At 47.9% G+C, this 13370-nt stretch overlaps 1 pseudogene; it reads right to left on the bottom strand.

The window, feature by feature from the left end:
- Window positions 1-9640: 9640 nt before the first annotated feature.
- LOC121925937 lies at window positions 9641-12972 on the bottom strand (annotated as a pseudogene).
- Window positions 12973-13370: the final 398 nt, after the last annotated feature.

Here is a 13370-nt window from a genome sequence, read left to right as displayed (position 1 = left end):
CAGGAAGCTGCTCCTTCCTTTCAGGTCTTCACTGAAATCTTCTTTTGTAGAATATTACTGAGAACCGCCTTAAGTCCCGGTTTAGAAAAAGGCGGGATATAAACCCAATAAATAAATGAAGTCACTTGGGGAGGTATCATTGGCCAACCCCCAAATGTTGAGACCATCATGACTGAAAAAAACATGACCGAGATGTGAATGATAGTTCTTGAGAAGTCGAAGGCTTTCATGGCTGGCATCCATAGTTTTTGTGGGGCTAGGTGGCCATGTTCTAGAAGAGTTTATTCCTGACGTTTCGCCAGCATCTTGTGGCTTGCCATCTTCAAGAGGAAAGAGAGAAGAGAGATTCTCTGAAGATGGCAGCCACAGATGGCTGGCGAAACGTCAGGAATACACCTTCTAGAACATGGCCACAGAGCCCCCCCAACTCCCCCCCCCAAAAAAAACCTATGATAGTTCATTGTTTTCACGTGATGTGAGAAAAATCCCGCGCAAACAGGGTCACTTTCTTGTGCTTTCTCTGTTCCAGTCTTTTTCTGAACATCTCACAAGTTTCTCAACCTTGGCCTCCTGCGAATTTATTTCTCAGTAGCTTTTTTTTTTTTGGGGGGGGGGGGAACCAAAACAAAACCCACCCTTCAAAACCAGTTGCTTCTCCATAATGGCCTCTGTTTAGGCCAGGGTGACCTGATGCAGGTTTTTCTGGACTCAGCTTTGAAAAAGAAAGCAAAACAGCATTAATGGAAGGGTTTGATGTGTATCCTTAGACCAAGCTGGCATCCCACAAATACCATTAGAGTCCAACTCTCATCATCCAGGGATCATAGGGTTGTAGTCCAATAGTATCAGAGAGAGGCACATGATATCCAGACCTAGGTTATACGGTCCAAAACACACTGACAGAAATAATCCACTTTGAAGTCACTTTAACTGCCTTTGCTCAATGCTAGGAATTCTGGGAATTGTGTGTTTTATGAGACCTTTAGCCTTCTCTGTTAGAGAGCTCTGGCGCCACAATTAACTACAATTCCCAGGTTTCCCTAGCACTGGAAACCAGGGCAGTTAAAGCTTCACAAACTGAATATTTCTGGACCTAGTTTTGAAACGCGTCTTTCAAATGGTGTGTGCCGTTCGTTTTAGTGAATGTTTTTAATGTTTCTGAATATTATCACTGATCCTAAGCAGTATTCTGATTTAACATTATGCTGCAAGTCGCTTTGGGTCTTGCAGTGGAGAATGGAGTGATATAATGGATGAATATAAATAGGAAGAACTACAGTCTATGGGAAGCTTGAGTCTTGGTTATGTCAGTTCAAACAGGGGCAGGATCAAAGTTTGAGGAGACTCTTCCGACAAGTTTTGGATCTTTTCTTGGCGACAGTTTCCCTTTAGAAAAGAGAAAGGGTTTCCTCCAACACACAAGCCCTAAATAAGAGGCAACCAAACCCATCAAATAACAGGAACCAGCCCATAAGAGAAAGCCACTTTAAAATTAAAGACATTGGGTACTGAAAGGACAGATGAGGATAGCAATAACAGCAAGCTGCTGCGGATCCTTTGGTTCATCACAAACTTCACAGTATTCATTATGTCCCAAGTCTTGGGCCAGGCTCAAGAGCGAAGTGGTATTCTTCGGAGACCTTAAAACTTCGGGATGAGACAGTACTTTCCACGTCCCCATGAAAGAGTCCAAGAGAGGGCGAAACAGAGGGTTTTTTCGGTGGGTTATGACATCGTAGGGCTTTCTTTACATAAATGGAGTGAAACGAGAGAGAAGAGAGAAGTTACAAACATCCTCACTCCTTCCCTAAGTGGTCCAACCGACTGAGATCTATTGGATTCACTGCTGCTTGCACCTGGGATCCATAGTCATGATTATTATTTTATTATTATTATTATGATTATATTATTTATAATTATTATCCCTGCCTGATCGATTTCTGTACGTGGGCGACTCCTCTTTAGACACAAAAGGCATCCTGTGTAAAGGCTCACACTTGCACGCCCCAAACACAAACGGTAATAAACTCACTCAAAGGAGAAAGCAAGGATTAAGGAGCTCGGAGTAACTTGATTCCTCCTCATCTACTCTGGTCCTGGCAGCCTAAATAGCAACAGCAGGCACGACAAAAATCTGCACCCATATCCATACACACACATATATATACACTCAGACTTGATGTTTTGAAACAGATGGAAAAAGTTATATGCCGTGGAACCTATACACAATCAGCTATAAGGGAAAAGAGATCGGAGCTCCCGTAGAAGAATGCCATTGTTGGCCATGAAGACCATTTGGAACTGTGGCCCTGTGTGCACAGATGAACAGGTTTGTGTGTCCCTCGTGACCAGTGTCCAGATGTCAAATCTTACCACGGTGTGTCCCGGGTATGTCCTTCATTGTGGATGGATATAGGGTGATATGTATTCTTTGCATTTGCGATGATGTGGCTACAGTAAAACTTTAAGTGTGTGTGTGGTGTGTGTGTGAGAGAGAGAGAGAGAGAGAGAAAGATGGATATGTTGCCAGCATGTCTTTTCATTTGTAGGTGTCATATGTAGATCCAACCCTAAGTCGCACGTATATAAATGCATCAACTAGGTTCCCAAAGGAGTTCTTTCCGTGTGCGAACATATTTCCAACCCACAAGTTTTTAAACTCAGAACTCAATTCGGAGTGGAGGAGGGCGTTACTCTCGCACCCCAAATCTGCCCAGGATTTTGGCAGGCTACATAACCATAGGGCTTACTTCTGAGTAGACATATAGGGGGCATATTGTGAGTGCTAGAATCCGACTGATCCCTGTGGGGATGAAGGGTGCGTGATTTAGCCTGTGTGAAGACACACAGATGTGACTACAAGAGAAAGCGATGCGACTTCAGCCTCAGCCCCGAACCGAATAAGGAAAGGGAGGGAGGAGGCAAAGGCGGGGGGGGGGGGGGCGGGAGAGAGAGAGAGAGAGAGAGAGAGAGAGAGAAGCGTTTTCCCTTTCAACAGGGACTCATGCATCAAACTCAATTTCCGGACGATTGGAATAGTGTGATTTTTTTTCCTCCTGAAAATAAATACACTAAGTCTTTGGGATTAATTACCACGTTCTGGTCTCTCAGACGGGTATAGTTATCGTTGCCACTGTCTGACATCAAACCCTGACACCTCATAAATAAAGAACTGAATTTCACTGACTCAACGTTCCCTCAGCCCCGCAGGAAAGAGAAAGGGGAGGAAGAGGGAGGAAAGAGGAAGGAGGGGGGCCCTTGCTGTTACTTTGGGAGCCAAGGGGAAGGCGAGCAACAAAAGCCAGCCTAGGAGAGAGACAGTATGGCGATCTCGGGTCCCCTCGGTTTCTCAAATGTAGGGGGGGGAGCACTATGTCTGTGTCTAAAGGATGAGAGGCTCCCAGTCGTAGGTCTCTGTCCCAAAGGGAAGGCAGGCAGCCTCCAGGATCAGGATCAGGATCAGGATCAAGATCAGGATCAGACCTCGCGTTCGGATAAGTGTCAGCTAAATAAATGCTAATAAATGCACAAGGGAGTTTCAGACAAGGTTTTCTAGGCGCGTGCACACACACACACACACACACACACACCCCCAAACATGCATCTGAGGAAGTAGGCTCAAGTCTAGGAAAGCTCCTGCTGCCAATTTCTTTCTTTCTTTCACTTAGTCTCAAAGGTGCTGCAAGATCTCTCCATACCGATTTTCCATACCAACGGGGTTATTCTACTTTTTAAAACATCCCAGACAGGCATCTGAGGAAGTAGACTGAAGTCTGACCCTACACAAGCTCCTGCGCCACTTCTTTCTTTCACTTAAAGTCTCCAAGGTGCTACAAGATCCCTTTGCGTATTGATTTTCTGGACTAACACGTTGTGTCTTTGGATTCTGCACCTAAGGAGCTGAAGAAGCAAGGGCCACCACAGATTGGTGGGGGGGGGGGATGCCCGTGTAGATCCTCTCCTGGATAAGAAAGGAGTCTGAATATCATAAGGCATAGGTTGGGGGCTGTAAGGCTTTGTTTGGCGCCTCCTGCCGCCCTTCTTTCCGATGCGCCTGAGTCGGTCGGGTCGGGTCGGGGGTCGGGCTGGGAGGTCAATTCTCCCCCCAGAACACACACACAGAGCAATGAGGAGCGCAATCCTGGGCTAGGAGCTCAGAGGACACCGCCTGCTGGTGTGGCGAACAAGACCCAGCGCAGTCTCCGTTGGCTAAACAGGAGCTCCCAACACGAACGGCGGGAGCTAATCTAGCGCGTCACAAGCGCCAGTGACCCCCAGCCGACGCTTCGCCGAGCGCCAAGGAGCCGGACTGGGACCCAAGAACAGGGGCCAGCGCCTCTCCTCCTCACTGCCCTCCTTCCCCAGGCAGGGCTCAGCCAAGCTGGGGGACCCTAAATCAGAAATCGTGGCGTGGGGAGGGGGAGAGGTGGCGTCGAGATGACAGGAGAGGGAGTCACACCCCTCAGCATCCGGCTCTATAAACTTTCATTTCATTTAACATTTATTCCGGCCTCAGACAAGCGTACTATAAACTTCAGTGCAAATTACAAGGGGCACAAGTTTTACTTTTGGGAAGGGTGAGGAAGGAAGGAAGGAAAGACAATAAGGAAGGGAGGAGGGAGGGGAGGGGAGGACGGGACGGGAAGAAGGAAGTAAGTAGGGAAGAGGAGGAATGAGAAGGAAAGATCCAAGTAAATAAAGTGGCCTCCTTGGGATAATTTTCGAAAACTTCTTTACCCTGCAGTCCATAGTTATTCCTGTTCTGGCCACATCTCCCAAGAGGAAGAGTGCCATTTTTGCACTATGGCGAGTTAAGTCCCTTGGACAAGTAGGGCTTACAGCTGACTTAACAGACCTTTGTAGCCTGCAGGGGCTTATACCCTAAAAGCACCAGATCCTGTCGGCTGTAGAGCTAGCAGGGACAGCCCTGGTTAGTACTTGGGGGGGAGACCACCAATCTATGGCTATATTCGGAAGGAAGAAAATGGGTATTCTTGCGCCAAGAAAACAATGGGGGTCTCCATAAATCGACAGGCGGTTTGAAGGCACAGAGACACACATAGGTTGCTATCTGAAAGACCCTTGCTTGCCAGAAACCACCACTGACACCAACCTGATTTGGGGTCTGGATATCACTTATCTTTGCACACTTGCAGAACTCAGTGGTGCAAGAAAGCAGATGGACGTGAAGAAGTTAGAGAGGTGCCTCTTCATACCATGCCACCCCCCCATTGTCGATCACTGAAATCCATACCCGTTTCCACGCAGGCAACTGTTTTTTTCGTGTGAATCCAGGATCCTGGGCTTGATTTTTAAACCCCAGCCTCTCTCTCCTCTACGTCCTCCTGCCTCCTCTCCCTCCCCGCTGCCCCTCTTTTTGGCGAGAGATAAAAGTCTCCTTTGCTCGGGGCTTTGTGTCGAGTGGTGATTTCATCCAATGTCCACGCCGCTTTGGCACTCTCTGGGTGTCAAGATGTCTCTTGTTCCGCCAAACACCCCTTTTTTCACCCATCTCAAACTGTCTCGGGAAATATATCACCCTTCCGCTTCAAGTTAGGGCCGGCGGAGAGAGATCATCAAATAGAGGAGAGGGAAACATGGTTTTGTCGGGAAGGGATTCGCCTCCTTATATTAAGTTCGGGGGGGGGGGTTATAATTTCCCCATTTATTCAGTTAGCCTGGAATCCAGGACAGAAGATTGGCGAACAGTAGTTTTTAAAGGGCCGGGTTCGAGAAAGCGCCTGATTCGCAGCGAACCGAACCTATTCGAAACCGCCATGTGTTTGCCGCCACTTCTACCACCTTCTTCTCCATCCTTTTTATTTTCTGAATTTCACCTTAACGAGAAAGAGAGAGGAGAGAGAGAGAGAGAGAGAAAGGAATCAAGAAAGGGGTCGCGAGAAAAAAAGAGAGAGATCTGTCCCTCCAGCGATGAAGACCAAGTCAATGAACAGCCAAGTCTAGGATTCTAAGTCTCTTCGGATGGTGGGCCACCCAAGAACTGAGACCCTTGGTCCTTCTAGGTCACAAGAGCCATGGAAAGAAGGGAGATTGCCCCCAAATTGAAACGGGGAGCCTTGTAGGCTTCCCTTCCTGGACCCTGAAGGTAGCTGGAAGAAGCCCCACCGAGGCGCATCGTGGGGGTCCCTGGGATCGTGTGCCTCTCTTTGGGAGGTTGCTGACAAACCTCTCCGGACTCCCCTCCGCCTCCCTAAGTCTTTGGAGCCCAGTCCCAGCAAAGCCGCAACCCAAGCCCTCCGGTGGCAGCCACGCGTGCAAACTGGCGAAAGGGTGGGGTCCCCTTTGCGTTCCATCCCTCTCTGGCCTTTGCCCCCCGCGCAGGAGTCGGCCTGGACTGCCTGGTACGTTCCCCCCTTGCCTTTCTTCCGAAAGGGAAATTAAAAACAAAAACCAAAGGCACATTTCTTGCTCGCGCTCCATTGTCGCCTCTTTTTTTGTAGCCTCAAATTCACTGGGAGACAAAGAAGAAAAGCTTTCCTTTGGGGGGTGGGGGGGGGGGGAAGGGGAAGGCACAGATAAGAAAACAAATAAAGCCCTTTAACTAGATCTTCCCATAAATGTCACAGTTTCTCAGCCAGCCTTTTACGATTTGCCTGCTTAGCATAAACACTTAAGGACAAGATTGAAGGCTTCGCGTGAAGCTGACAGAAGTCAAAACAAATCCGTGGCAAACAGACCCCCACGCCGCCCTTAAAAGGAGGGAAGGGGGGGGGGAGACAGAGAGAGAGAGAGAGAAGGAAGGGAGGGAAAGAAAGACAATGGTCCCCAATAACACAAAGAAAGTGCCTTTCATTGTAATTCATAAATTGTTCCAAATGCCAAGAGAGAAAAAGGAGAAGAATGGGAGCCCCATCTAAGGCACAGTGCCCCACTGCAAAAGGGAGGGGGGTGATGAATATAGGGGTGGGTGGGTTGGAGGAATAAAAAAAGAGCCCCGCTCCCATTATTGTGGAGTTAAACGTGAAGGGAGGGTTAACCTAATCCATCAAATTGTCCTGGAAATTGTGAGGAAATTCAAAAACCATAGGGTCTCCAAGCGGTTTGGTCCGTTCCGCGGCGGAGGCCGCACGCTTGTTTCACACGGCGAGCCGCAGGAGGCAGAGCATGCTCCATTGTCGCTTGTCACTCAACAGAGAGGCCTCATTTGCCCCAGTTTTCATGCTTTACGCTAAAATTACAACGCCATCATTCTCCAAGGCGGGGGAGGAGGGGGGAGGGAGGGGAAGGGAGAGGAGAGAGATGGATTTCGCCTCGGAGAAACTTGGCCCCCCAAAAACCCCTCTTTTTTCCTCCTGTTTTCTCTCTCCCCTTCCTTACCCTCCGCCCCCTTACTTCCAGCCCTTTAACTCGGTCACTATCTGCACACACAGATTGTGTTCTCACATAAATTTGCCAAGATAGGGGAAACACACGCTGATGGGTTTAAAAAGGCAGGGAAGCCCTGATTATTTGAGATGTGTTTGTGTTTGTGGTTTAAAAGAAGAGAGAAGGGGAGGGGTCAATGACACAGGTAGATACTTGGAATGAAGATTGTTATCCATACCCGAAGGGACTATGTTGGGGTTGGATTTGTTCTATTATTATTATTATTATGGAAGAAGAGTAAGTAAAATCACCCCGTTTTCTCTTCGGTGTCCCCCGAATCCCTTCCATCCGCTCCATCTAAACCAAAGTGGTTTAAAACTTTTTCCACCAATTCTAACACAAAGCCGATTCCTTCATGATTTGGAAGAGAAAGCTCTTTGAAATAATAAAATAATAATATATAATAATAATAATAAAATAGGAGATCCCAATGGACCCTTGTATGCAAACGTTGCACTCTATCAGAAGCGACATTTTAGTTTTGCGAAATATAGCTGGACTGCCCATAACTGTTTCTCCACGGGATACTTTAGAAACAGAAATAGATTCCCATTTCTGCTTTAACAAGGCAAGGTTCCCCCCCCCTTCCACAGATGCTTCAGCATTGGGTGATAGAAGACAGAGTAGACAGACAGACAGACTAGCCCTTAAGGCATATTACTTTCGCGGACGAAACCCTCCCAAAACAGATCTGCTTCCCATTGAAATACAGGCTTCTTGCTGACAGTTCGGTTTGCCGCCCCTTTACGTTAACCCTCCCCTAAAAGAAAAGAAAAGATAACTCCTTCTACAATTGCCTCCAACGACCAGGACCAGAGAAACCCCTTTTTGTAGCCATAGCCAACGGCCTCCGTAAGGATTTTTTATTCCCAAAGAAAACCTTAAAAAGGACAATATTAAAATTGTAAAGTTTTATTATGTTGGGGGGGGGGAGAAGTCTGTCTGTACAACTCCGCAAGACGGAATAATAAAGCAACATATCCCGGCAGTGACTTAAATAAGCAGCCTTTATAAATTTTTATAATTATTATTATTATTATTTTACAGATGCAAAGAAACACGTTTAAATCTGTACATTTGTAGTTATAGAGTTAATATTCCATCTGCTGATGGCTTGATCTGTTTCTCTCTCTCATCTCTCTCTCTCTTTTTAAAATGATTTTAAAATGAGTTATTAATTTATTTGCAGCACTGTTTAGTCATTGTTCCATAAGAAATATGCAAAACAGTCCTTTAAAAAGAGTAAAAAATAGTCTAGGTTCTTTTTTTTCTTAAACCACCTTCATATAAAAAAAATACGAAAGGTAGCTTCTTCTTCTTCTTTTTTAAAATCTCCTTAATAAAACACAACAGTAGCAGTAAATGGTAAAAAATAGCTTTTTAATTGGTAAAATGAGGCAGAATCTCATTGGAGACCAAGTCCTAGGTGCTGAAGGGTTGGGAGGGGAAAGGGAAAAGAAAAGATATATTAAACTTGCAATAGAACCATACCCTCCTCCCCCCCCCCAGTATCCCAAAAAATAAAATAAATATACTAAACAACCAAACCAACGAAATGAAATGAAAATAAAGGACGTGCATAGAGGGAACATACATGCAAGGGAGGAAAAAATAAAAGGAGCAGCCTAACTTAAACTCACATGGAGTGTAATTGAAAGGACGGAAGGAAGGAAGAAGGAAGGAAGGAAGAAAACCTTTTCAAAAGTACTTCTAACCAAAATCAAGGAGGCTAACGATTCTTTATAACAATAAAAAGAAGTGTATCGTTAATATTAGACATATATATAGATTAAAAATCAAACCCTCCAAAAAATTAAAAATAATATTGGAAGTACCCAGTCGAGTCGATACCCTTAATATATTTATACAGAAGCTATCCATCATTGCACCGTTCCGAAGAGGAGGAAAGAAGAAATAATGTGGGATGATGGCTACCTAATCATAACAAAATATAATAAATTATCATAATAATAATAATAGTGATTAGTTTCATATTGCTTATTGGCTTTTGTTTTTGATTTTATTTATTTAATCTTTTTAAAAAACCCAACAACTAACCTCTCTCGCCTTTGAAATGCCAAGGAAGCAAGCCCCGAGTCGCATTCTCCTTAAAGTCCGGCATCTTAGGAAGCTCAGTTTTCGCTCCTTGGAAATGGGTCCAAAGGGGGGAACTCTTTCTGTGGAATTGTTGTTGTTGGCAGAAAAGGTAAAGAGGAGGGAGAGGGGGAATCCCTCAGTCATCCACGTCGATTCCCTATTCGTCGTCCTCCGAGGAGTCCTTGCTGCTGCTGCCCGCCGGCTGGTCCTGTGAGGGGGAAGTCGGGGAGAGGCGAGGCCGCCCCCGTGGCCGCCCTCCAGGCCGTGTTTGGGGCGGTGGGGGCGCGGCGGCGGCGGGGGCGAGAGGGACGGGACTCGGCTCTCCCTCCGTCGGGCTGGCCTCCACTCGGCGATGGCCACCACTCCACCTGGCTGTGCCGGGCCCCAGTTTCTTGGCCGACTCCACGTCCGCCTTCATCTCCTCAGTCCCGCTTGAAGCTTGGCCGCCGGTTCTGGAACCAGGTGATGACCTGGGCGTTGGTCAGGCCCAGCTGCTGGGCGATCTGGTCCCGGTCGGCCGGGGAGAGGTACTTCTGGTAGAGGAAGCGCTTCTCCAGCTCCGTAGATCTGGTGGTTTGGTGAAGGCCGTCCGGGACTTTCCTCCGCTTCTTGGGGGTCTGCCTCTGGCCAAAGATGGTCATCCCATCCCTTCCTGCAAAGAGGCAGAAGAAGGCTTTTCAGTCTCTCTCTCTCTCTCTTCTCTCATCACACACACACACAGCAACAACAAGGGAGACTCACAAACAACCAACTTCTGCTGCCTCATCTCTCTCCCTCAAGCAGGTAGATATTGTACGTCACCGTCCTTCCTCAAATAGGCAGACGAAGGCTTTTCATCCCCCCTCGTCACATTCACACAACCACAACAACAACACACGTACAGGGAGACTCACACAACTCAACTTCTCTCTCTTTTTCTCGCTCCTCAAGTATCTAAAATATTGTCGGCCTAACCTTCCTACAAATAGACAGAGAAAGGCTTTTCAGTCCCCCTCTCATTCTCTCTGTCTCATACACACACAAACACACACTCGTCCTCAAGAAGACTCACAACAACCCACTTCTCTACTGCCTTTCTGTCTCCCTCAAGCACTTAAATATGTCATTTCTACCCTTTCTCTCCAAATAGGCAGAAGAAGGCTTTTCACTGTGCTCCTCTTATTCTCTCTGTTGTCAGAGACACATAACACACAACACACATACAGAGAGATGGCATGCAGCCCACTTCTCTCTCTCTCTCTCGCCTAAGCAGATAATATTGTCAATCCCATCCCTTCTTGCAATAGGCAGAAGAAGGCTTTCCAGTCCCCCCTCTCTCATCACACACACATACATAACCACAAAAACACACACTTACAGGAAGACTCACACAACCAACTCTTCTTTGCCTTTCTCTCTCCTTCAATATCTTTTCTGTCCCTCCCTCTCCAACACACATACACACAAAACACAACACACAGGTACAGAGAGAGCACACAACCCACTTCTCCGCCCCCCTCTCTCCAAGCAGCCAAGATTGTTTATCTCTTCCTTTCCTGCAATAGGCAGAAGAAAGGCTTCTCTCTCTCTCTCTCTCAGGCAAGCAACATTTAGAGAGACGCACACAGCCAACTTCTTCGCCTTTCTCCCACGAACACCAAATACAGTACTGTCAATTCACTCCCTTCCTGAAAAAAGGTGGAAATGGAAATGCTTTTTCATTCTCTCTCCTCTTCTCTTCTCTCGCTCTCGCTCATCTCACACACACCACACACACACACAACACAGCACACACACCTACAGAGAGACGTAGCAAGCTCACTTCCTCCGCTTCTCCTCCTCCTCAAGCAGTCAAATATTGTCATCCCCCATCCCTTCCTACAAATTGGCAGAACAAGGCTTTTCTCTCTCAACACACACATACATAGCAAGAAACACAACACACACACCTAGAGAGACGCACTGAGTCCACTTCTATCTCTCACTCCCCCAAACAAGGAGCAAAAGCACCCAAATCTGAGGGCAACATCCTAAATTCCAGGGCTTCCCCACTTTTAAAAAATAACCAAACCAAACAGTACCAGGCCCTTAAACAAATACTTGTGACAAGCTCCCCCGCTTTCAGTGCCTTCCTTGAAGCGCATTCGTTCATTTTGAAGGAGGCTTTTGCCTTAAAAAGAAAAGTCCAAAACCGTCTCGCGCGGACCTTTGCTCTTCCGAAGTAACTTTTTCCATTCAGAAAAGAGGCCTCATCTATCTTCAAGCCGTCTTAACAGCCGTCAGATATGATGGGGGGGCGAGATACGGAGATGCCTGTCGGATGTAATGAGTCCCCAAAAGTGCTACTGGATGCTACAGACTAACGCGGCTATAGCTTTGAAGTCTTTCGGTGGGTGGCCGGGAAACCGACCAGAAAAGATGGGGGGGGGGGGACTCAAAGAGTTTCCAGCGTAGTTTCTTAATCTATAAAGATAAGGGTCCTGGGAAAGAATGAGAGGGGAGTTGAAGGAAAAGTGTTTGCTGTAGCATAGCAAGTTCATGTCTATACCGCTTCAGAGTGAACGAACACTCCCGAAGCTCAAGAATGCAAAGGTAGGGTTTCAAAGGTGCTACAAGTCTCTCTCTACATATATTGTGGACATTCATAAATGCATCTGAGAAGCAGACTGAAGTATAGGAAAGTCAGGCTGCCGATTTCTTTCTTTCGATTAGTCTCAAAGATGCCACAAGAGCTCCTCTACATACATTTGGAAATTACATAAATGCATCGGGCCGTAGACTGAGGTAGAGCCTGAAGTCTAGGAAAGCTCATGCCACCCATGTCTTTCTTCTGTTAGTCTCAAAGTGCTACTACAAGATCTCTAACGACATCCCTACGCGGTTTAAGACAACTGGCCCCAAACAGCTGGCGCTACTCATTTGAACCGCCTGCGAAAGGATGGAAGATGGAAGAATAGGATGGGGAAGGATGTTCTGGAGGTGTCTTGCAGCACTATTTTCAAAATCGGGCCAGTTGGGACACAGACAGACCCCCTTCCTCTCAACTATCCTTTCCCCATAGCATAAAGGTTTAAAGGCAGACAGGTAAAGGTGATGCCTCCCCCAAGTGTGTGTGGTCTGCTGTCCAGAGAAGCGGAGGGTTTCTTCCTTCGGCGGCTTGGAGGACGCCCTGACGTCGAGGCCCTTGAAGGGCTTGCTGCCAGCGCTCCAGGGCGCAGAGGGCGAGGTCCTGGGCGAGGAGGGCCCGGCTGGCCAGGGGCAGGGCGGCCGGAGGGTGCTTTGTCCGGCCCGGAGGCGGGCGCGACAGCTGCGGCGGCGGCGGCGAGGAGAGGAGGTGGGCCGTGGTGCCGCAGATGGCGTAGCTCCGCCGGACCGAGGGCTTGTTGAGGATGTCCTCGATGCTGAAGGGCGTCAGGGGCTTGTGGAGTTGGCCGGGGGGGCAGATGGTCCAGGGGCTCCCCGGCGCTCCTCCACCACCGAGGCCAGCTTCCCCTCCCTTTTGGAAGTCATCCTTGGCCGTCGGACGGGGGAAGGGGGCCGTCCAGGAGTTGGGGGGGGGTCCCTGCCTTTCCCAACACCAAGAAAGCTCCCTCCTTTTGCTTCTCCTGACTCTTCCTTTTTTTTTCCCTCCTTTTCTTCTTCTTCTGAAAGCCCTCAAAAGAGGCGGAGAGGGTGTTGGGGAGGATGGGGGAGAAGAAATCGAGCCCCCTCCCAACACCTTCGGGACCCCCACAACCCCTCTCAATAGGAGGCCAAGAGAAACGAAGGTGGCACCACCGGGATTCGACGCCCGCAGAACCACCCGGCTCTTGTCCCGTTGGCTTTCTTCAACGCTTTCTTCTCCCTCGTCCTCTTCCGCCTCCTGCTGGCTCCTCTTTTAGAGCCACCCCCCCCCACCCACCCTCCTC

The sequence above is a fragment of the Sceloporus undulatus genome, chromosome 3 (assembly GCF_019175285.1).
Source record: "Sceloporus undulatus isolate JIND9_A2432 ecotype Alabama chromosome 3, SceUnd_v1.1, whole genome shotgun sequence".
Lineage (NCBI taxonomy): Eukaryota > Metazoa > Chordata > Lepidosauria > Squamata > Phrynosomatidae > Sceloporus > Sceloporus undulatus.
Note: the sequence above shows the minus strand (reverse complement) of the source record. Positions and strands in the feature narration are given on the sequence as shown.